Raw genomic sequence first — 24,648 nt, 5'->3', positions numbered from 1 at the left:
TGAATAACGCGCTACGGACTATTCTAAAAAAATAACAATAAAACTAAACTCTTTGTTATTTATCACTACAAAGGTACTTAGTAGGAGATTTACTCTAAGTGGTGAGCATTAAAAGATACGAAAATCTAGAAATCCAAATGTTTTCTAGGTCCATTTAATTATGTAAGTGTTATTAATCCAGCGAAGTAATCCACACTTATATAAAACAGCGACGCTATACATAACTTTTGTTGGCGCGAAAACACCGGTATTAAGAATTCGTAGTAAACGCAAATGTTTACAAGGAATAAAGCTGTTTACACACCAGACGGCACCACGTAAGCTTAAGCGTTTTATCTCGGGATTAGTATATATCCTAGCCAATTTACGTGACTTCGTGTTACATGATGAGCCCTTGTTTGCAGGATCAGGTGTGAACTTTTTGTTAGCTGGAAAAAGTGCTTAGGTTACTATTACCGTCATCTCTGCCCACGTTTCGTAGAAGTCAAGTTATAATTAAAGACTATGTTATTACGTAAAGCTGATGCTTTACGTTATTTAACTGATAAAATTTCTCAGACGTGTCGGTTTCGTACTTATTGTTAAATATTTTCATTAATTGTTAAAACAAGTGATAATTACTTTTATTACGGATGACAACGGCCTAAGAATTTAAATGTAAATGTTGATTAATGTAACTTGTGTATGTAATTAAGACTATGTAAATAAGACATTTTATTGCAATAGATATAAGTCCTACGTAATAAGAATAGATATGTAAGAGTAGGATAGCAATAGAGTGTAAGCATAGAATTGTAAGAGTAAGACAGGCTATGTTAGAAAGGGACGGCAATAGGACGCGGTTGCTGACTGAGCCTGCGCCTGTTGCGGTACCCAAAATAAGTACTTAAGCTCGCCTTTTTGTATGGAAAAATGTGTACGCCTCGGAATAAAAACAAGAAGAAAAGAACTGAAGATTCAAGTTGGAGTTTTATTTGAAAACCCATAATCTACATTGGTCCTTCGAGAAGCCGGATTTAAAGAAGACTCAAGATGAATACGCCGATCGCAATGAACACAAGGGGTCGTGTTCGCTCCGAATCGGGGTACAGCGAGTCAGAAGCAGCCCCGGGCGCTAAGGGTGCGCCAGGGCCATCGCTACACCGAATTTATGAAGATTCTCCGCAGTCGCCGTCGACGGTCGCAGGAAATTCCCAAGAAAAAAGGATGGAGCACTCTCCGCCAGAAGGGGCGAGAGAGACAGCACCAGCGACGTCAACGCGGACGTCCGTCATGGGGCCACCTGCACGACCAGCTAGCACGCCACCAAGGCGTGAAACTTCATCGCCGGTGCGGAGACCTACATCGCCGGTGCGGAGACCTACGTCGCCGGCACACACCGCTCGCAGTAACACTTCAAAGCGAAGCATCGACGCACGTATGAAGATGGCACAATACGAAGCGGAGAAAGAACTCGCGGCTATAGAAGAGAAGCGGCTACTTATGAAAGAAAAGCTAATCAAATCGAGATTAGCCGCCGAAATGACTGCAATCGAAGCCGAATCTGAATACGCGGCGAGCTCATGCAACGAAAGGGTACAAGACTGGGTGGATAGAAGCATGGAACAACCAACGGCGACGAAATACAGGGAAGAACCGGAAGAGGTTCGCCCTCCCGTTAGTAAGCAACGGGGGGAGAACGCGAAATTCCAAGGCATTCAACGGCTAGCCGACACCTTAGAAAAACTAGTCGCCTCAAGACCGTTGCCTCGCCAAACAGCGGAACTACCTATATTCACGGGAGCCGTCGCCGAGTGGCTACCGTATAAGGCCGCCATGGAAGATTCTACAAGACTCTTTAAGTTCTCTCCAACGGAAAATCTCCTTCGACTGCGAAACAGCCTGCGAGGGGAAGCGAGAGAAACCGTGCTGTCACAGCTATTCACCGCATCTAACCCAGATATCATCATGCGCACATTAGAGATGAAATATGGAAGACCGGAATTCATAATAGATCGGGCCATGGAAGAGCTCAAAAAGATCCCGAAATTAGGGAGCGCGAGCACCGATCTGTATGAGTTCGCGGTGAAGATTCAAAATATTGTTTATACGATAAAAAGTATAGATAGAAGAGGCTACCTACGAAACCCGCTACTCGTTCGAGACGTAATGGACAAACTGAGTCCTCATCTCATAAGCAAATGGGCGGAGTACGCAGCCAATAACGAAGCACGCATCATGGAAGATAATGAAATGATAGTACTCTCCGAGTTTTTAATGGCCGAAGCGGACCTTATGATAAGGTACACCCACACAACGAAGCGAAGCGTTCCGGTACCCGTCAGAAGAGAAGTAGCACCAAAGCGGGTTGCTACCAAGGGCGTATACACTGCGGGGGAAAGTCAACCGGAAGAAAGAAAATGCTTCATGTGTCCAACTGGGGGACACTACACTACTGAGTGCGATAAACTCAAAGCACTCGACGTCAACGAGCGATGGAAGTGGGCAAAGGACAACAAGATGTGCTTCAAATGCATGAAAAGGAAGCACAGCAGGTTCACATGCAAAGCCAAGGCCTGCGGAGTCCACGGATGTACCTACCAACATCACGCGCTACTACATAAAGAAAAAGTAACGGAGTCTACGACTACAGTGAGCACTCCGGACGACGGCAGGGAAGACGAAGCAGCCGCGCTAGTAATGAGCGTCACGACAAGGAGGTCGCCTATTACATCAGTACTGCTCAAAACCTGCGAGGTGAAACTCAGCGGTCCACGGGGGGAGGTAAATACGTACGCCCTCCTAGACGAAGGGTCTACTGTGACGCTAATAGACGAAGAATTAGCGAAGCAACTCACTAACGGCGGACCGAATCGACCTCTGAACATAAGGGGTATTAACGATCAGAGAAGGATCGACAGCGAAGCGGTCAAGGTTCGTGTCAAAGGGGTACACGAACAAGAAGCCTACTTAGTGACAGCCCGCACAGTAAAAGGACTACAGCTACATCACCAACGCGTACCGCACAACTTAGAACGGTACAAGCACCTGCGAGTTGTACAAGATAGCATCAGTAAGGGAGAAGCTCGACCTCGCATATTGATAGGTGCCGACAACTGGCATCTAATAATATCGCGACAGCTGCGCGCCGGCAAGAGAAATGAACCCGCCGCGTCGAGAACGAAGTTGGGATGGGTACTGCACGGGTCGGTACCCAGGAAATCGATTTATCAAGACCAGGCGGCCGTACTTCACATCTGCGCGAGCGACGTCCAACTACAGAAGCTCGTCGAGTCACATTTCGACGTGGACTCGCTTGGCGTATCGACTAAAGAAAAAATTAATAAGCATGAGAAGAGAGCCAACGACATTTTCGAAGCGACCGCCACAAGAAAGGACGGCCACTTCGAAGTGGGTCTGCCCTGGAAGATAGATAACCCCACGTTCCCAGATAGCTACGAGTCTGCCCTTAAGAGACTACACACGCTCGAGAAGAGGATGACTAAGGAGCCGGCGTTTAAAAAGGAATACGCGGCTCAGATCGCTAACCTTATACAAAAGGGTTACGCGGTGCAATGCGACGGCAGCGAAAGGGATAGCAACGTAAAATGGTTCCTGCCGCACTTCGCCGTCACCAATCACAACAAGCCGGGAAAAGTTAGAATGGTCTTCGACGCGGCGGCTAAGGTGAAGGGAGTCTGTCTCAATGACTTCCTACTAGAAGGACCCGACCTACTAGCTTCACTCACAAGAATATTGTTCGGGTTCAGAGAAAAGAGAATCGCCGTCACAGCGGACATCGAAGAAATGTTCCTTAGGGTTAAAATCAGACCCGAGGACCAACCGGCACAGATGTTTTTATGGAGGGACAAGCCTACGGACCCTCCGAGAAGATTTAAAATGGTCTCCATGATATTCGGAGCCAGCAGTTCGCCATACCTCGCTCACAGCGTAAGAAACCGCAACGCCGTCGACTATGAAAGTAAATACCCAGAGGCGGCCACGGCGGTCAAGGAGCGACACTACATGGACGATTACCTAGACAGTTTCCCATCTGAAGAGGAGGCTATTAAAATGGTGAACGAAGTTACCTACATCCATCAACAAGCGGACTTCAACTTAAGAAGATGGAACTCAAATAGCAAGAGAGTTTTAGCTAGCATACCCGAAGATAAGAAGTCTGAAAGCGCGAATGTAAAGTTAGCAGCACACCAGAAGGAAAAGACATTGGGGCTGCGCTGGGACCCGAGCTCCGACACCCTCACCTTCAACACTGACATCAAGAGGGTTCCCGATGAGGTCAGACTGCGGTTGAGAGCACCGACTAAACGCGAAACCCTAAGCGCGGTTATGTCGGTGTACGACCCACTGGGGCTTATCAGTCAATATACGATCGTCGGCAAGATGATATTACAACGCTTGTGGCTCAAGAAGGTTGATTGGGACCAGGAATTGCCATCTGAAGACGCTAACCTATTCGACGAGTGGATAAGGCGACTCCCAGATGTCTCAGCACTAGCAATACCGCGGTGCTATAGCTACAACGTAACGCCGGAAACTCACATCGAGTTACACGTGTTTGTCGACGCAAGCGAGCAAGCCTACGCTACGGTGGCCTACTGGAGGATCGCACACGGCGATCACATAGAAACAATACAAGTAATGGCCAAGGCGAAGGTGGCTCCACTGAAGTTACTAACCATTCCGAGACTGGAGCTCCAAGCTGCGTTAATCGGGGCACGAATGGCTAACACTATAGTCAGGGAGCACAGCTGTTGGAAACCCAAACGAGTCATATACTGGAGTGACTCCCGCACCGTCCTTCAGTGGATAAGAAACGAGACGAAAAAATACACGCCGTTCGTCTCACATCGCCTAGCTGAGATCGCCGAGCTCACACATACAGAGGATTGGCGATGGGTGCCTACAACACTCAACGTAGCCGACGATGCGACCAGGCTTCAAACCGACGGGATCGACAGCCGGGACCGGTGGTTCACGGGACCGCAATTCCTACGAGCCACAGAAGAGCACTGGCCTACGGAGAACGGGGAAGGTGAAGAGACCGGGGAGACGTGTTACACCGTCTCAGAAGAGGACTCGGACCGCAACGACTCATTACCCGACATTAGAAGGTTCTCCAGTTACCTGAAGCTTATAAGGGCGACGGCACTTACTCAGCTATTCGTCGAGAAGCTTCGATCTAGAGACAAGACTCTACACTTAGAAGTGTCACACTTAGAAGCGGCCGAACGACGGTGGTTTCAACGCGCGCAGCGGGACTCCTTCAGCGAAGACTTAGCGCGGTTAAGTCACAACCAGCCGCTACAACGACACAGCAAATTTAAAAGGCTCGACGCAGTATTGAACGACGGGCTAATAACCGCAAGAGGCCGTATAGGTGCGCTCTATTCTACAACGCACTCTAATGAGCCGGTAATACTCGACGGGCAGCATCCCTTTACTCACCTGCTTGTCGAGCATTATCATCGCCGGGCGGGACACGCGAATAACGAACGAGTCGTCAACGAGCTCCGTCAACGATTCATCATACTGCGCTTGAGGCCTACAGTCAAGAAAGTAGCACGAGCGTGTCAATACTGTCGCGTGTACAAGGCGACTCCGACGACACCACCGAAAGGAGACCTACCTAAAGTGAGGTTGGACTCGGGGCACCGCGCCTTCACCTATTGTGGCGTGGACTATTTCGGGCCCCTAACGGTGACTATCGGACGAAGACACGAAAAGAGGTGGTGTGCACTATTTACCTGTCTCACCACAAGGGCCATTCATTTAGAGATCGTCCAGTCGCTCTCTACGGACTCAGCTGTTATGGCGCTGCGAAGGATGGCCGCCAGAAGGGGTTGGCCGCGCGTCATATACTCCGACAACGCCACTAACTTTAGAGGGGCCGACGTCGAACTGAGAAATACATACGGAGCATGGATCGCAGCACTACGGGACTACGGTCTGCAGTACAACACCGACTGGCGTTTCATACCGCCGGGGGCGCCACACATGGGAGGAGCCTGGGAGCGCTTAGTGCGTTCAGTAAAAACCGCACTAAGCACCACGCTCAAAGAAAAGTCGCCAAAAGAAGAGGTACTGCAGACGTTAATCACCGAGGCCGAGTACAGCGTGAACGCGCGACCGCTCACGCACGTCTCCGTGGACCCCGAGGACGAGGAAGCACTAACGCCGAATCACTTCCTCATCGGCTCATCGACGGGGCTACCGCGGACGGGGCCATGCACCGAGGCGGACCGCAGCACGTGGAGAAGGGCGCAGGCACTGGCGGACCAGTTCTGGCAGCGATGGCTGCGAGAGTACCTGCCTACGCTCATTCCGCGGGGGCCGTCCAACGCACAGGCGTCACAACTGCGGGAAGGCGATCTCGTAATTGTGGTCGACTACGCCTTACCCCGCAATACCTGGCCGAGAGGAGTCGTCGAGCGAGTTCACCCGGGACCTGATGGCATCGTCCGGTCTGCAGACGTCCGCACAAAGTGAGGTGTGTTCCAGAGGCCAGCGACGAAGCTTGCCGTCCTTCAGATGGAGGAGGCTTCGAAGAATCTACGCCGGGGGGAGAATATTACGGATGACAACGGCCTAAGAATTTAAATGTAAATGTTGATTAATGTAACTTGTGTATGTAATTAAGACTATGTAAATAAGACATTTTATTGCAATAGATATAAGTCCTACGTAATAAGAATAGATATGTAAGAGTAGGATAGCAATAGAGTGTAAGCATAGAATTGTAAGAGTAAGACAGGCTATGTTAGAAAGGGACGGCAATAGGACGCGGTTGCTGACTGAGCCTGCGCCTGTTGCGGTACCCAAAATAAGTACTTAAGCTCGCCTTTTTGTATGGAAAAATGTGTACGCCTCGGAATAAAAACAAGAAGAAAAGAACTGAAGATTCAAGTTGGAGTTTTATTTGAAAACCCATAATCTACAACTTTCTTTTTCTTTATAATATACAAGTAGCAGAAGAGCATGCAGCCCACCTGATGGTAAGTGGCTACTGCCGGCCATAGGCATCTGTAATCAACCCCAGATAGGATTAGATATCCATACCTGAGGTCTGCCACAGATGCGCCGCTACCCCTGAGGACTAGGCTGGAACGCCTCAGAAAAGTATGTCTCCCGTACCACACCTTTCAAACCAGTTGCTGTGTTCAGCAGCGCCAAACACTGCTGTTATGAGGCAGAAATAGGTGTGGCGGTGGTGCCGCCGGGGTTGAACTACAAAGGGTTCTACTACCTTCTAACATGGACATAACTTTGAATAGGTACATCTGAAATGACAAAGACATACATAGGTAAGAGTACGTTCCCTAGTATTGAATACCAAATTCAATTGACTAGACTATCACTGCTATTTTATTTCTTGCCGTATGTTTCCTCTATGCAATATGAAAAGATTATATACATTTACCAAACATAATTTGCAGGCACATAACACACATAAACTATAATAATTGCAATCTACATGACTGTGGGAAGTCAAATAGTCACGAAGAGCTCACATTCCTCACGAGATCTCCTAACAGAGTTAAATTTGATAAATATCGCTATTTCAGAGGTATGGTAGCAAATGTGAGCACAGGAAGCTATTAACAAATTAATTTGCATTAAGCTTGAAAGTTATATTTAGCTGGAACTTTAGTATGACACGTCGTTGCTTATATAAACGTTGGGAATTGGGGTATTTATATTTATTACAGTCTGATCTCTGCCAATGAAACATGGAGTACGGACGTTTTAAAATGTTCTCTTACCTAATTAAGTGAGTCGATAAAAATAAAATGAAGTAAAAATAATGCTTTACATTTTTTACGACGAAAGACATTTTCTAGTTCGACTCTGGAGGAGGTAACATTACCACATCTCCATATTTTGCCTTATAACAGCTATGCTAAACGCTGCTGTGCTCTTGAAGTGTTTGGTAAGGGAGGGATATTAATTTAAGGCATCTCAACTTATTGAGGGCAGCATTAATCTATGGCTGACATTAGGTGGGATTCTAATCCTATGTAGAGTTGGTTACAAATGGCCATGAATGGCAGAGTTCACTTATCGTCAGATGAACTGCATGGTCTCACTAATTTGATTATATACTTCTATATAATTTCTAAATACCTTTCTAATTATAGTACCTTTAACTTTCGTGATGTCCGAATACAAAACGATGCATACTAAAATATTATTTTAATAAATTCTCTCACTAAACTTCACAAGATCTTTCCAAAAGAAATAATAATGGTGTCCGCTTAGTTTTGAAGCACTATGACTGAACGTTTTCTTTTGCTTGCTGACTTTGCCTATTAAGACTAACAACAGCTACTCTGGTTTTTTAAAAAACGTGCCGTAAAAATTGCAGCGCGCGATGACTTTGCTTTTTAGTTTTTGTTCAAATTGCAATTAGTGAAGAGTTTGCGAATCCTCGGCGTGGTGTCAGAGATTGATGACAATGGAAATTTTATACATCGTTAGCTAGGACCGCGTTAGGTGAGTGCGCTGTTTTTTCAGTAATCCTACCCGAACAGGTACACCTCCATACTTTTTAGGGTTCCGTACGGAAACGGTAAACAGGGGGCCATATTACTAAGCCTCTGCTTTATTTCCGTCTGTCTCAGGGCTCTAACTTAGTCTCTTGAACCGTAATAGATAGACATTTGACTATTTTACAGAGGGTATAATAATTCAAGGGCAATAGAACAAAAAAAGTAAAGGAGATTAAAAAATAAATGGGAAAGGGGGAATGAGGGGCGAGAAGACGATAAAGGGGGCATGGAAAAAAAAATGTTATTTTCCGCATTTTAGTTTCCGCACTTAAGATGTTTACAATGCATATACTGCTATAGCTGTTGTGATAGCAAATAGCAATAATATAGCTAGTGTGATAGATTCAAAGGTGGTAGAACCCAATGTGGTTCGACTCCGGCGGCACCATCACCACACCTATTTCTACCTAATAACAACAGTGGTAGGCGCTGCAGTGTTCCGCTTTGAAGGGTGTGGTAAGGGAGACAGACTTTTTCGAGGTGTTCCAGCTTAGTCCTCAGGGGTAGCGGCACATCTGTGGCCGACCTCAGGTAGGAATATCTAATCCTATCTGGAGTTGATTACAGATGTCCATGGGCGGCAGTAACCACATATCATCTGTGGACTGCATGCTCGTTGGCTACTCCTATATTATAAAAAAAAATTAAAAACTAAAAAACATGCTGTAGAGAACCCTACGCATGGGAGTTCGACTCGCGCTTAGCCAATTATTCCAGTAATCCTACCTGAACAGGTACACCTCCACACTTTTTGTTTCAATCCGCGAGGTTGGCAATGCTGGCAGTGCTCGCTCGTCCATCGATTGAACTGAGCATGATCGAGTATCATTTACTCACTGAGTATATCCGTTTTTGCCGTATTATGGACTCACCTTTGTTATATCCCTCGGTTATTAATCCAAACTTCAGCATAATTGTGATCAACAATTAATCGACAGCTAATAGCCAATAAATTCTGTCACCGCAACAATATATAACCAAAATCGAAAGCAATTATTCATTTTCGAGTGGCGCGAGATACCAAACAATGAAACCGGAAAAATACCTATTCGATTGCGCGCGACAATCAATTTTTATCCCGCGGATGGGTATTATTGAGCAGAATTGTATACCCAAACTCATTCGTTTGTGTTTATCAGCAGGGAAACCGATAACCCTCATTCCGCTTGGTGTGACGCAATGCAGAGATTAAAGGCTTATAGTCGTACCGTGGCTCTGGATGGGACTGGTTAGATCCAATATGAGTCCAGACAGACGTGCATCCTACACTCTGATGTAAATATCGGAAGATATTTTGATGTTAGGATACTTGGAATCCATTTGTAGATTTCAAACACCTATCTTTGTAGTGGAACGTGGATGGCTTAGTTTCTGGTGCCGACGATGGAATTGTTAGAAAGTAACAGAATTACGAGGTGAGCTTTTATACGAGATTACAACGTAGGTAGACGCCAAGCTTTTTGTTTGTAACTGGTGAAAAGAAAGAAATCCTTTTAAAAGAGAATGAAAACAGGGGCGTAAATCTTGGCTGGTCGACTGGTTGACATACTGTTACAGGCAGTTAATCCGGTGATCCGGGTCGCGAGGTCCTGGCTCAGCTGACATCGGGGAACGCCGCCTCCTTTGTGTCACGCTGCGTTAACTCGTCTCCTTACATGTGCACATTCCATTCTATTGGTTTTTACTCGAAGAATTAAATATTCCGATCTTTATTTTGTTTATAAACAAAAAACTCATCTTTGATCGCCAATAGAAAAAGACAAACGCTGAAATTGAATTATTGATATATGTAAAGCCAGTTCGTTCATAACGAGTTGTCGGGTTATATTGAAGAACAATATAACAAAGGAACGATAAACACACATTTTATCATATGCTATTATTGTTTTCCCTATTATATTTATCTAAGGAGCAAAACGACACGGACAGCCAGATCGTATATTGATGGAAAAGACAAAACAAACGGCTCTGTATTGGTTCATTTTATCAGTTCCGTACCAACATTCGTAATTTATTGGTTCCGATACTGTCAATGTCGAGAATCCGCGTAATAAGTTAAATCTGGCGTCGCGGTCAGGCGATAGCATGATTAAATATCTACTAAAACATTCCGCTCGGAAGATAAAAGCGAGAAAACGTATTAGTGTAATTTTTTATCTAACAATTCTCGTTAATATTTTATAGAGATTTATGAAGAGAAATAAATGAGGTGCTTGACTTATTTCCGTTCGAAAAATAATTTAAGAAGTCGAGTGAAGTTGATTCCTTAAATATCATTAGAGACAAAAGGCGTATCGGGGAGAGAACTAAAGTGTCTCAGACGTTCCGATAAGTGCACGGACAATCTTTTAATTTAGTTAATTGCTAGTCACAGTAGAGAGGTTCAAGTTGTTCTTGAGAGATCACGAACGTCTTTATCCAATTTATTTAACGACGGGGGCGCTCTCATTAGAGATCGTAGTGGACGGGGCCGCCTCGGTGAATGTTGGCTACCTCCTCGCTTGCATCTTCTTCGTTAGGGCTGCAGAGACGAGTACCTATTCCCGTATTTACACAACCGACATGAGAATTACCCACTCACAGCTGCAAGATCTTGTCTCATAAATATTTCATCCGCTCGTTGAGTTGCACAAGTTCTTGTTAGAGTATAGTTTCGTGAAAACTCACACTATGAAGATAAAAAAAAACATTTAGGTACTTTTCCCATACTTTGTAGCAAAATATACTTAAAATAACTTTACTGAAGTACGAAAGTACGTACTCAATAAATAAATGCAGATATTAAAAAAATATATCTAATATTTCATAGGGTTACGAAGTTTCTTGTTGGAAATAGTAGTGGAATCCCGTTAACTAACTCCATCTGAGACAGGCCCGCGGTGGAAACTCAACGCGGAAGTTTAAATTATTATCTACGAGCAATTGACGAATTCGATTCCTAATAGTTAAGTATGATCGACACGCTTAGGCAACATAATCTTGCAAATTTATATGGAAAAATATAATACGAACAATAAAACTACATAACTTAATAGTATATATAGATAACATTTAAGCACCAGTGCTTGATTCAGATATAAATATAACTTTTTAACGCATTTTTTTATAATATATAGGAGTAGAAGACGAGCATGCAGTCCACTTGATAGTAAGTGGCTACTGTCGCCCATGGACATCTGTAATCAACCCCAGGTAGGATTAGATATTACCTGAGGTCGGCCACAGATGCGCCGCTACCGCTGAGGACTAAGCTGGAACGCCTCGGAAAAGTATGTTTCCCTTACCACACCCTTCAAAACGGAACACAGCAGCGCCTAACACTGCTGTTATTAGGCGGAAATAGGTGTGGTGGTGCCGCCAGAGTCGAACCACAAAGGGTTCTACCACCTTCTATGTTTATAAGATCTACATTAAAGGTGCTAATGTTATTATTATTCTCGCGCATGTTTACGCATGCACGCGTGTCCCGCACACGTGTGCATGCATGTCCACATTCTATCATTTCATACGCTTTTACAGGAAAAACTCCCTGAAACGAAATAATCATATCATAAACTCTGACGTCACTTAGTCTAAGTCTGATTTAGGGAAACGTCTTAGGAGACATCCGATTTTGACCATGTTTTCGCTCAATGTATGGATATCTACATTGTTCTAGGAACACATAATTTAATATCCGTTATTTAATTAAACCCTATTTATAAACGTTTGTTTTTCGATCTTTGGGTTTTAAATAAAAAACGTTAGGTTTGTTTCGTTTTTAATTTAGCCCTTTTTAAGTTTCAGGTTTTATATCCGTAGTAGGTATCCGTAAATAAAAGTATTCCTTCTCTTAACGTAATATTTAGTTTTTGTTTCAGTCTAATGAATCAGAAGATGAGAATTAAATATCATGGAAGTTCAATTTCAAAAGTCGATAGTACAGGGGTGGAAGCTTGATTAGGAATGGGAGAGCAGAGGCTGATCTTAAATATTTAGGTTTTTTTAATAACTTAATTTTTATGTTTCTATCCATTGATATACTCGTCTTTATTAGCAGTATATCAATGTTTCTATCTTAAACACTACGTTTGTAAGCATATAAGTATGTAAGTGACTGTAATATCAGAAAGCTTATCTATTCTATGCTTATTTAATCAAATTATATATTACGAGTATTCTTATATTTTAATCAAGTTATATTGACACTTTTGTACACACTGTGACATATAAAATACTGTGAAATATTTTCTTAGCATGTTTACTTGCACACGAGTACGAATAAAATAGTTTAACTCATGTTCTTGTTAATAATAATGTATCACGAACTTAACTTATCCAAAGAGTACATTTTTATTATAACCAGCCAAATTTCAAAATTTCTTGTAAAGTTGGAGACACTATAATTTTCTTGGCTTTATTTTGTGATGCTTTCGAGAATTTTTCAAAGTTTTCTTCGATATTTATTTTTAAAGCAGAAGTCACGGAGAAATATTACACGAGTAAAGTTATATTTCAACGAATATCTTTTGTCGCCGCGTGCTCCTGACAATATGATATAGACAATGCCTTAGAAAAGGGTTGGTGCTTCGTTTACACTCGTCAAGTACACTGGCAAGTTGATAGTTTCTGATACGTCTTCATTGATCCCTTTTATGTTAGGAGCTCTCGAGATTACATGGTTGTTGAAAGTGAGCTTTTCGCAAGGTATGAGTGCTTGAAAAGCTCCTTTGCTCTCTTGTGGCTACGAATATCTATATCTTAATATATGCACAACTTATTTGTATATCTGTTGAAATTGGTATTTACAAAATAGTCGGTAATTATATCATTTACAAATGAACTACAAAACGTAAGACTGACCTTTGTAATTATTTGTGTGATAATATTTTAATTAAAGACGCTGTAAAAGAAATCAGGATTAATATATTCTAAAAACTAAGACAGCCTATTTTCTTATAACAGTGACATTCATTTATGGTTTTTTTTTACTACATAGAAAAATACTTTAAAAATAAATAATAGTTTAAAAAAACTAAAAAAAATACACTTTTTATAGAAAATCCAACTAAAAAATAGAAAATATTTTTTTTTAAATTTGAATTAAGAATAGTGTAAATAAGTAAAAATATTTTTTATTGTAAAAAAAGCGTTGGGTGCATGGTGTCAATAGTTATAAATATTTTATTGATAGATATTGAGTAGAAGGATTATCATTTTGATAATATCTTAAAAAGCACCATACTAACATACCAACATACATACGTCTGAAGCTAATAAAAGCGTATTAATATTTTTTACTTTCAAAATATATGCCACATTGCACGTAAGGGTAAGATATACTGAAATTATCATCAAGTGGTTTGAAAGGTGGTAGCAAGTGTAGTTCGACTGGGGAGATACCACCGCCCCCCACCAGATTATAGCGTAAAGTAGTTTTGCATTTCAGCGAAACAATGTGGATGCCGCCAGACTTATATATGAGGCCATGTAGGTCCTCAGGAGGGGCAACGTATGTACTGTAGTACCCTTACCAGGAGTTTTTACGTTTTGACAAATATGACTGTTTTGGTATTTGTTTACGTATTTGCCCATACAATTTCCAATCAGCGCCCCTAGCGGATTATATCAGGACTTCGAAATAGTATGGGCCAATAGGTGAACAAATACCAAAACAATCATATTTGTCAAAACGTAAAAACTCATGGTAAGGGTACTGGGGGGCTAGCCAAGTTGACATTCTACAGTCGCTTGCGCTGTAGAAACGCTATAGAAACGCTAAAATGTATGAAATTATCAATGATCACGTGATCAAAATAGCGAAGTAGAAAAGTCGTAGCCAAGTTACACGATAGAATAGAACGCTAGCGATTCTACAATGCCCATGTCATTGCTTTTTTCCATACAAATGACAACCTTTGAAAACCTTTTGACTTTTTGTCAAATTTGTTAGCGAAGCGTATTCTAAGATAAATGTCATAATGAGCGATCGCGTCGACCCTGTAGAAAACATAAACGCTAATAAAATGGCAGATATTGTATCAGCTGTTTGTCACTTCTCTAAACGCTATCACTGCATTATAGATTTTAATTATTTTTGATCATTTAAAAATGTATACTTTAAATATGTTGAAATTTGAATATGGCTCTCTATAACTAGTGTATCCTAAAATATTATAGAAATGAATTGCACAGCCGTTTTTCTATTTTAAATTAATATGAGCTTATAATATAATAGATAGATAGGATAGAACTTAGAGTTATTCCAGTGCTTAAATAAAAATATTGTCTCAGTTTAACTGTTTTATTGAATCACTATTAATCCTTCTCATATTAGCTTTACTTGTAACTAAACAATTTATTTAAACCTTAAAAGAAAAATATAATATTAATATCCGTATCCTTTTTTTCATTATTATCTCCTGTTTCCCTACAATCTCCCTGTCTAGGCATAAAGCTGGTGGTTATGAGGTTTAATTTGTTGGCATGGCATGTATGGTATACACCCAGTGGCATACCCATTTATTATAATTGCCTCCTTGGAAGCCGCTCCTACGATGGAAGAAGATCCTGAGTAGCTCTCCTTTTGATGAGCTTAAAAATGCGAGTGGATTTCATACGCTCACTAGCAAGGTCATTGGGGTGTCTTTATATGACGAGTATATGATTTTAGTTTATTTGTCACTCCCGCTTTCCCTGTTGTCTCTGCAGCATCAGCTATCATGCGAAGCATTTTCTATTGGAAGCGTTGTGTGATGTCCAAGTTTGAGTTGGTTGCGGTTCCCCAAAGCTTAGATCCATATGACCATATTTGTTTTAATATGACTTTGTACTAGTCAAGTTTGTTGCTGACAGACATTTGTGCCATGAGCCAGTAAATTTTACGAAGTTGGACGTCCAGATATTTTCTTTTGGCCATACGTAACTTAGGTTGAAATAGGTAATTTTATACAAATTATATGCAATCGCTGTTACTGTCATTAGTAACATCGCTATAAACATTGTAAACAATCACCAATCACCATAGTTACTGTTCATAGACACATTATTAAGTTTAGTATTTGCAAAAATAGTTTTAATTAATAAAATACATGTACTATAAAATATGGTTTATTTTTTATGTATATTATTTTGTTATATTGTAATATTACTATTAAATAATTAATCATTACCATGTAGGTATTTTGGCTGGAGTAGAAACCAGACGATATTGTATTTGACGGCTTATTGATATTAAATTTGATCGCTAACCATAGACTTATCGTATATGTAGAATCAAATTTGCTAACGAATAGAATAGAAAACGAATAGAATGCAAAATTTGTAACATGGCTAGCCCCCCTGTTATCATTTGTGGAGTTGCTCACAGATGTTCATGATCACTTACAAGTGGACTTGCTTGCTGCTGTTATATTAATAGATTTTGCATTTCTTCTTGGGTCTATTTATGTTTTTTTTCAAACAATAGGCCTGAATATATTTTATAAGAAATATCAGCATATGTAAACGAGGCTTGAAGATGCGTTAGAAAAGGATAAGCTTCATCGTCCTCACGTTCCTGAAATATGATTTCGATAAGTCGCAAGCTATTGGACGGGGTTCGCCTTTTTATAAAATAGTTTATTATACATGTATATCACTATCCACTGTGTAACACAACCTTAGGTGATATTAGAATATTTATACTTTTTATATGTAGTATACATGTATAGAATTAGGGTCGATTATGCTTACTCAAATTGTTCTTTCATTGATTATGCTGCTATAATTACATTTTTTCAATTGTTTCTCATTGAAGTAGGATGATATAAATTGCATAAGTTTTTTTTATAATATAGAAGTAGCAGACGAGCATGCAGTCCACCTGTTGGTAAGTGGCTACTGCCGCCCATGGACATCTGTAAACCCCAAATAGGATTAGATATTCCTACCTGAAGTCGGCCACAGATGCGCCGCTACCCCTGAGGACTAAGCTGGCACGTCTCGGAAAAGTCTGTCTCCCTTACCACACCCTTCAAACCGTAACATAGCAGCGCCTAACACTGCTGTTATTAGGTAGAAATAGGTGTGGCGGTGGTGCCGCCGGAGTCGAACCACAAAGGGTTCTACCACCTTCAGAGTATCGACGAAGACTAAACTTAACAAATGGTATTAAAGTAACAAAGATGTTTTATTGAAAATATTAAACATTAACAATACACTCATATGTATATTGGGTAAAACTTTTTGTAGTTTACGTTACGTTTCATTTTTTGTATCCGCGATTTCGAAAGGTATTAATTACTTTTCATTAGCACTGAGTACCTACAAAGATGAAAAATGTCCATTCTCTTCCATTCACGTAACACAATTCCCGGAATTCCCGGAAAATACATTCGCGAAACGAAAAATAAGATGCGGCGAGCGAACGAGCTATCAATTAATCCATTAACTCTCACGAAACTTGTTGTGTATGTGGGAGGCATAAATGATATCAAATAAGACGTAGCAACGGCAGAAGGAATACGTTATTAATCACCCGATATGATCCCGAGAAAAATAATATCGTCACATGTTCTCGACACCGTGAGATTAAGACATCGCGTAGCATTTCCTATCCGCGCTTACAGCTTACTTATATGTTGGATTACGTGTCTGCACGTTAATGTTTCGCGATGTCTTCAGATATAAGCGCTAATAACTTTATGATGATGTATCATCGGCGCATTTTTGGTTTAAAGAAAATTTGAGGTCGATCGCGGTTTTTATCTTAGATGAAAAATATGAAGCTCTATTAAACTGTCTATTGAGTAGTTATCAAACTTTAAGCTATTTCGTACCTCAATTAATCGTACCAGGTAATAGCCAGGTATTAAATACGTGGCTTAAGATTAGGCAATTCATTTTAAGTGGCATATAGCAAATAATAATACCTGATGGTAATTCGGCACTACAGCACTTATCACCAAACGGGACAGGGGAACCCAACAAATGCATTACTATTCCTAAAACTTAAGCCATCGTGTGAGAAATTCTACCCTGATCTTTGATTTGCATTTCTTGAAACACATTTCAATGATTACCTTTTATTATTCAGAATCAACCTAAGAAGTCCTACTTGAAACCGATCATAAATGCGTTGCATCACTTAAGAACTGAATTGAAACGCCTCATACATGTAAGTCTTACTTATACATTAAAGAACCAAACAGCAGTCCATTCTTAGGTAAGGCCTAACCGTATTAACCATGTTCCCACTATAAATAAGCCCGTTCTGACCACAATCTCACCTGACGTAAAGTGATGATGCAACCGCAGACGGAGCGCGCCTAGAAGACGCCTATTCATTCTTGCATTATTTATCAGTATAAAATATTTACGCTCTTCCACTAAAGTTTCCTTAATATTGTTCATGTTAATGAAACAGCTTGTAGCGCAGTTCTTTTCCTCACCTCCAGGTTTTATATCGAGATAATTAATGCCATAAATTATCTTCAGTTGTGAAGTTGTGTAGTGAAACTTGCTGGAAATTAAGTCTGTATTTTAGACTGATAAGTTGATAGCCAAAATAAACAATCTAGATAATAAAATTACTATTACATAGATTATTTACTCAATTCTTGATAATATAATACACATTTTTGATATTTAATACAACTGATATGGTGATAATTATGGTGTTTATTGTTCATACCTAATATTTAACACGCTAATGTGACTTAAGAGTTTTATTTGTGAGTTTGACCATAATAATATAAAAGATATAAAAAGAAAATATTATGACGCGGAGAGCACTGGAGGCCTACTACCATCTCTTAAAACAATATTATTTTAATCATAAATTGAATTATCGTACCACAATCAAGACCGTAGTGCGAAAGAGATGACACTAGTTTCGATGTCTCGTTTCATTTTGGATAAGGAATAAACAAATTACTCATTATTTTACATCACTGGGCAAGAATAAAATAATACTGTTTAACACGGTCGTGGTACGAGACAAAAAAATGTTGATGCAATATTAAAATAAAACTTTCCTGAACCATCATGGTTTTTAAAGATGGTGGTAAGCCCCCTGGTCTCTGTAAAAATAAAATGCATTCGATTTAGAAGTGAATTTAGTATTCCGTCAGAAAGATTAGGAAAAGCATTTGAATCAAACGATTGGACGGTCAAAGTGAGCGTCGCTAATCTATGTAATGTTGCAGAGGATTTGTGTGTTTTTTTTTACACTTTTAAACAGCATACAGCAAAGAAATAAAAACAACAAAACAATCTAGAAAATTCACACATTAATAATAATGACTGCATCAAATAAGAAGTGTGATTTATTTAATGATTTTAATTTTATTGTGTTTTGTTCTTTTCTTTTTGATTATTTTCATTCATTGTATAATTTGTTGAAGTTAAAGATTTTTTCATACACTTTATAAGATCTGTAATAATATTAATGCTGATTTTCGTTTGTTAAAATTGTAAATGGATTAAATTACTGTAAATAAACTGGAAAATAAATCTCCTACGCTGCTTTCCAACAAACAAAAATTATATGCGCCATTAAGTAATTATATTGTTACCCATTAAAACGAAGTATAGGATTACCAATTAGTCATTGCCGTCAAATTAAATTCAATTGATTATTGAATTATTTTCATTTACCTTCTACGTAATAAATATGATTAAATTCTTAGTAAATCTTTGTTTAGGCTAATAAATTGTTCACAATTTCACATGTATGTTTAATTGTTTATTTTACAATCTTCGGTACTAATTAATTGTGTATGATAAATTCGAGAGAGAGAGAGAGAAGAGGTTATCACATTGCGACTGTCTAGGCAAAATGATTATATATCACTTTTGCTATATGATCTGAATAAGATACAGTGGAAAACCGTTGGATACAGGGGGTAGACCTGTTGTAGTTGAACCAACTAGGTCCTACCTGAGATCGGCTACAGAGGCGCTGCTGCCTTTGAGGACTAAGCCGGAACGCCTCTGATAAATACCCCTTTAAAACGGAACGGAGCAGCGTTGGACACTGCATATATTAGGCGGCAAAAAAGTGTGGCGGTGGTGTCTCTGGAATCTACCGCAAACCCTTCTAATACATCCAATTACATCAAGGGGAGCAATAAATGCAATATAAAAATATTAATACTCAAAAAATTGGAAAAGTTATAGTTAGTGATAGGAACCTCGATCGAATACTCGAATACTGCCCTCACAAGGATTTTCTCCCCTCATTCCAGCTTTATTCAGCAATCTTATTCTCGGGTATTAAACAAAACACACCGACTAGACGTCTCTGAATATTTATGAGTATCGGATAGTGTTCGTGGAAAGTTTGTGGTACGTAGCAAAGTGCTTATGCAGGCGTTTTCACATGTTGTGCACCAAGCAGGTAATGTGGAGCCCGAAGTGCGACCTCCATCAGTGTAGCTCGGGCTTTTGTATGTATGAGATAACTTTAGTTGGGTAACTAAAGACGAACAGAGTTCTATAGTAAAGTACCATGGTTTATTTATATCGGGGTTTTTTTTAGTAGTTTTTTCTTAAATAGTAGGTATATTTATATTAATTATTTTATATTAATTTTTTTTATTAATTTTGTTAGATAAAATAGTCTGCTGGCTCAAGATATTCTTTACAGCTCAGATACAGAGATCGACCGGATATATATATTTTTTATAAAACTCCGGATACCCATAACACAAGTTAAATCTTACAATGGGTACCAGAGTTTACTATATTTATGTTATTTTAGTATTAATGTCATCATTATCTGTATACTGCACTATCTGATAACTGTAATACATAAGTCTGTATGTACAATTTTATTGGACAATAAACTATTATTATTATTAGCTTTAGTGTTTTTAGTGGGTTTTGTTAGAACGTGTGTTCTAAGAAAACCCTCTAAAAACACTAAAGCTTTGTTAGATCTTAAAAGGTGTAATTGAAGAGGGCAACAACTTAAAATAATCTAAATCATAACCGTCCACCTATGTCTGTTGCCCTCACAGACCTTTTAGATATAGGTCTGTGAGGGTAAAATAATCTAAATCATAACCGTCCACCTATGTCTGTTGCCCTCACAGACCTTTTAGATATAGGTCTGTGAGGGCAACAGACATAGGTGGACGGTTATGATTTAGATTATTTTAAGTTTGATAAATAAATAATTAATGTCCATACGTAGCCAAGTAGTGCTTGGAATTTTAATCCCGGATCGAATCCCGGGAGCAATTGCCAATTAGGTACATAGGTTGTGTTCAGTTGTCCTGTTAGTTATTTGTGATTATTTTATGACGAAAGAAATCGTAGTGAATTAATTGATATGCCTGCAGCTCTTACTTAAGTTATTGCAAGTGGAGGAATGAAGGAATTCGGTGTATCGCAGTGGCCCAAGCTCAGCAGTAAGTTGATAAATATAAATGGTACTGAGGTGCACTTCCAATACTGGAAGTTATCTTTTGTTTCTATTAAATATTCATAGAATAGTATTTTGATGTCTCTCGATGCCTCTCTATCCGAATGACTAGGGGTTTTCCCAGAAATCTTGCGCAAAGCTGAGTCACTGTATCACTTCACTTGATTGGAACTATTTTGTTACAGGTTATTTTAAAAGGTATTTCACAATTTTGACGTAACTTTTGTAAAATGTTATTAAACATAAATATTTAGGCAATCTTGAATACTATTACAAGAAGACTAAAACAATTAATAAGTTATAATATTAAAGATTTAAAAAATCAATTCGTCAGATCTTTTAAGACAAATATAGGAAGAGTTATGTACACACGCCTCGTAGTTAGTGTTAGGAGTACTTTTTTTATAATATAAGAGTAGCAGACGAGCATGCAGTCCACCTGATGGTAAGTGGCTACTGCCGCCCATGGACATCTGTAATCAACCCCAGATAGGATTAGATATACCTACCTGAGGTCGGCCACAGATGCGCCGCTACCCCTGAGGACTAAGCTGGAACGCCTCGGAAAAGTCTATCTCCCTTACCACACAAACAGTATGATGAGTATGAGTATGATATAAAAATATCCTTGTTTAAAGTTACATGCACTTGTAATATCAAACAATACTGTTCTTTATTGCAAGTCACCGACCTCTTTCAGTAATGACAAGATCCTTTGGAATTCAGAGCGCGCGTTACTCTTAAACTTTTTACGATTATGACTGCGATTTTTGATCCCCCTTGTGAGTTACCTTCGACGTTTGCCCTCACATTTATTAACCGCTAAATGATAATGGCGGCTCGTGATCAAGAATTCATTCTGGATTAATAGCATGAGGAAAAGAGATACAATACCGATGCAAGATGAAAGAAGTAATGGAATGAACTCGAATTTTTGTCACACTTTGAAATTTACCTTTTAATGAAATGAAGCCGTGGAATGATCTATTATCATTATTAAAAACAGAGTACCTAATTTATTCTAGTTTTAATACTAATTTACTTATGTTTAGTGAGACAGATATGTTTGAATAACTAAAGATTGCACTTGGAAAAAATATATTATATCTAGCATACTGCACCTGTGTACTATTCATATACACCGCAATAAAACGAATAATTAACGGTAAATTTGTATGAATTGGCGCAAAGCGAAAAAATTATATCTCAATAAAAAAGGCAAGTCATTGAAATCTATGAGGAGCCCGAATAAAGTGTATATAAACTAATTTGACAGAATTCGTAATAAAAATTTACATAATGCGAGAAAAGACCACCCCGCAAGAAAACACAAACGATGAGAATTTTATTTTCATGCTCACATTTGCGCAATTTGTATACAGAATGTAAATTAGAAAGCGCCTTATTTCAGCCAACGGCGTCAGGTTATTTGGCTCAGTGTCGCAATGCCGCTTGACGAATAAAAATATACTTAGATAAATAAAGCTCCTTAGTCACATTCGTTACCTTTCATATTACGTTTAACAAACATTTTTTCGTCGCGAACTCTTTACATATATTGCAAGTTTGGGTTAATATTACATACACATTCTGCGAAGAGTAATACAAACGGAGTATATTATTCTATTGTGATGAGGATATTGATTTAGGGGATATACTCAACAAACTATAGCACATGACTAAAGATAACTTATTTTCAATGTGAATATTACAAAAGATAAATATATATGCTATCTAATATAAATATTCAATATTCACTGAAATCCATTGCTAAAAAGGACCTAGGTACAGAACCTTTAGACTAAAGTACCATTAAAATCATTAAAGTAACTTTATTATGAATTAGAATTTAAGCGTCTACGGCTGAATTGTATAAAAAAGATAAACCGAGCGGTTTGGTTTGTAATGTGGGCATAAGTGAAGAGGAACAAAATGTGTTTGAATAATAAAGCGATCAGGAAACCAACTTCTCTTTGTTTTAATTTTGTTTCGGGACTCGTTGACGAGTTTTACAACGTTTCACCACAATTTTAAATTAAACTTTTGTTATAAAATAAATTTTGTTTGATGCTCTGTGGGCACTCGAATCGTAAAACGATGGCCGTATAGTGTACACTATAATATTGAATGTACAAAATCGACCCATGTTCCCAATGGGCTGAATGGAAAAAATGTTTTGCAGCGAACAGCGCGATCCGTCGCCCTGTTCGGTGAAAGATTTACAGCGTTCCATTACCGCTCTGCACTACAAACATATAATCTATTAAAACAATACAAGTTGCAACGACCTCTGATATTAATTATAATAGGCATATTTGTACTGTCATGTTAATTCATGTGATAAGGTGGAATATTAAGCGTTAGCCGAGGCGTTTCTGAGAGGAGGGGAGAATATATGAGGGCCCGCATTGGCGAATGCCGCTTTACCGTCACCGTCTGTCGTCCGACAATCCGCCGCGGTAGAAGCCTGTCGCGAGCTGTCGCCAGCGACCGTTGCCGACTGTTGCCGTACGTCGCTGGCAGTTTAAACTTGAATATCATTTTAAAAAACTTGCGTATACCTAACATACATTACGTAACTTTTCTGTATATTTCAATTTTATCTATATATATCCTATCCTATTACCTATATATTCATTGTCGACAGTGGTCACTTTCTTTAAATTACAAAAAAATATATTTACCAAAATAAATATACAGTTTAATTGAGCCCGTGCAAATATTTTTAAATTATATATAGAACGTAAACTTTTGTCGCATCGCATCGTGGCAAATATATTAGCCAATTCCATAAAAAACTCAACTTTCGTGATTCGCTGAATTCAGCGTCCAAGTAGCAAAGTTTAGTCCAAGTTCCAGCAAGTTAGGATCTAAATCGTTTCACCTACATAAGCCAACTGATCTTATTAGTTAAATTATTTTTGTACAAAATTGTACTGGTGTGATATATAGAGAGTATTTCAAAAATATTTTTTACGACAACTTATTTTATTAGATAGGTTGGAAATTTGTCCTCTTAATCTAGAGCTTCGAGTTTCGCATCTATCCCGCAAATGTTTTGAAGTAAAATACGTATTGAAAATTATTTGTCGTTTGCTTTATCGATAAAGAAAGCATTGCGAGGAAACCTACACGGCTGTGTTTTATAAACTTCTTAAAAGTCTACCTATTCGTATTTTGAAGGACTAGAGAGGCACACCACTTATCTCAAATCTACAATATATTTAGGGCTGACATATATGAAAGCGGTGCGGTACCGCAACGCAACGTACCGCTAAACATTGAACATGCGTTGCGTTGCATTGCGTTACTAAATGTGCCGCCGCTACAGAGACTATTTTTCAAGTAAACGCCGGAATACACGGCGTGTACAACGCAAACTTCAGTGTTGCGATGAGCGGCGTTTTAGCATCGCCAATTTCGGCGGTGCGGCACCGCTACGTTTTTATGTGCCGATTCCTACACTGTATTTTTTTGGTTTTATGTGTGTCAGCCCTTACTGACAATTTTATAAAGTGGACAGCACAGCTGATTGCCACTTTATTTCCATTAAAATGTTCACGTGGTTGTCTTTCGCGTAAATTTTATAATGTCCACAGTTTTATCGAAAAACAGATATTTTTCGCGAAAATTTGTTTTCAACAACAATTCTCTGAGAGCATTAACAAAACGCAGAGCACTTTATGTTGTTTCATAGATTGTTCAGAAACG

The 24,648-nt window shown here is 39.4% G+C and overlaps 1 long non-coding RNA gene across 1 annotated transcript in view; it reads right to left on the bottom strand.

Annotated features, from left to right (window-relative positions):
* LOC140742254 (uncharacterized) overlaps positions 1–24,648 on the bottom strand; it is a 290,795-nt gene that overhangs the window by 225,509 nt on the left and 40,638 nt on the right. The window lies entirely within an intron of this gene.

This window comes from Epargyreus clarus, unplaced genomic scaffold (genome assembly GCF_041222505.1).
Source record: "Epargyreus clarus isolate Ecla_fem2 unplaced genomic scaffold, WU_Ecla_fem_2.2 ptg000005l, whole genome shotgun sequence".
NCBI lineage: Eukaryota > Metazoa > Arthropoda > Insecta > Lepidoptera > Hesperiidae > Epargyreus > Epargyreus clarus.
Note: the sequence above shows the minus strand (reverse complement) of the source record. Positions and strands in the feature narration are given on the sequence as shown.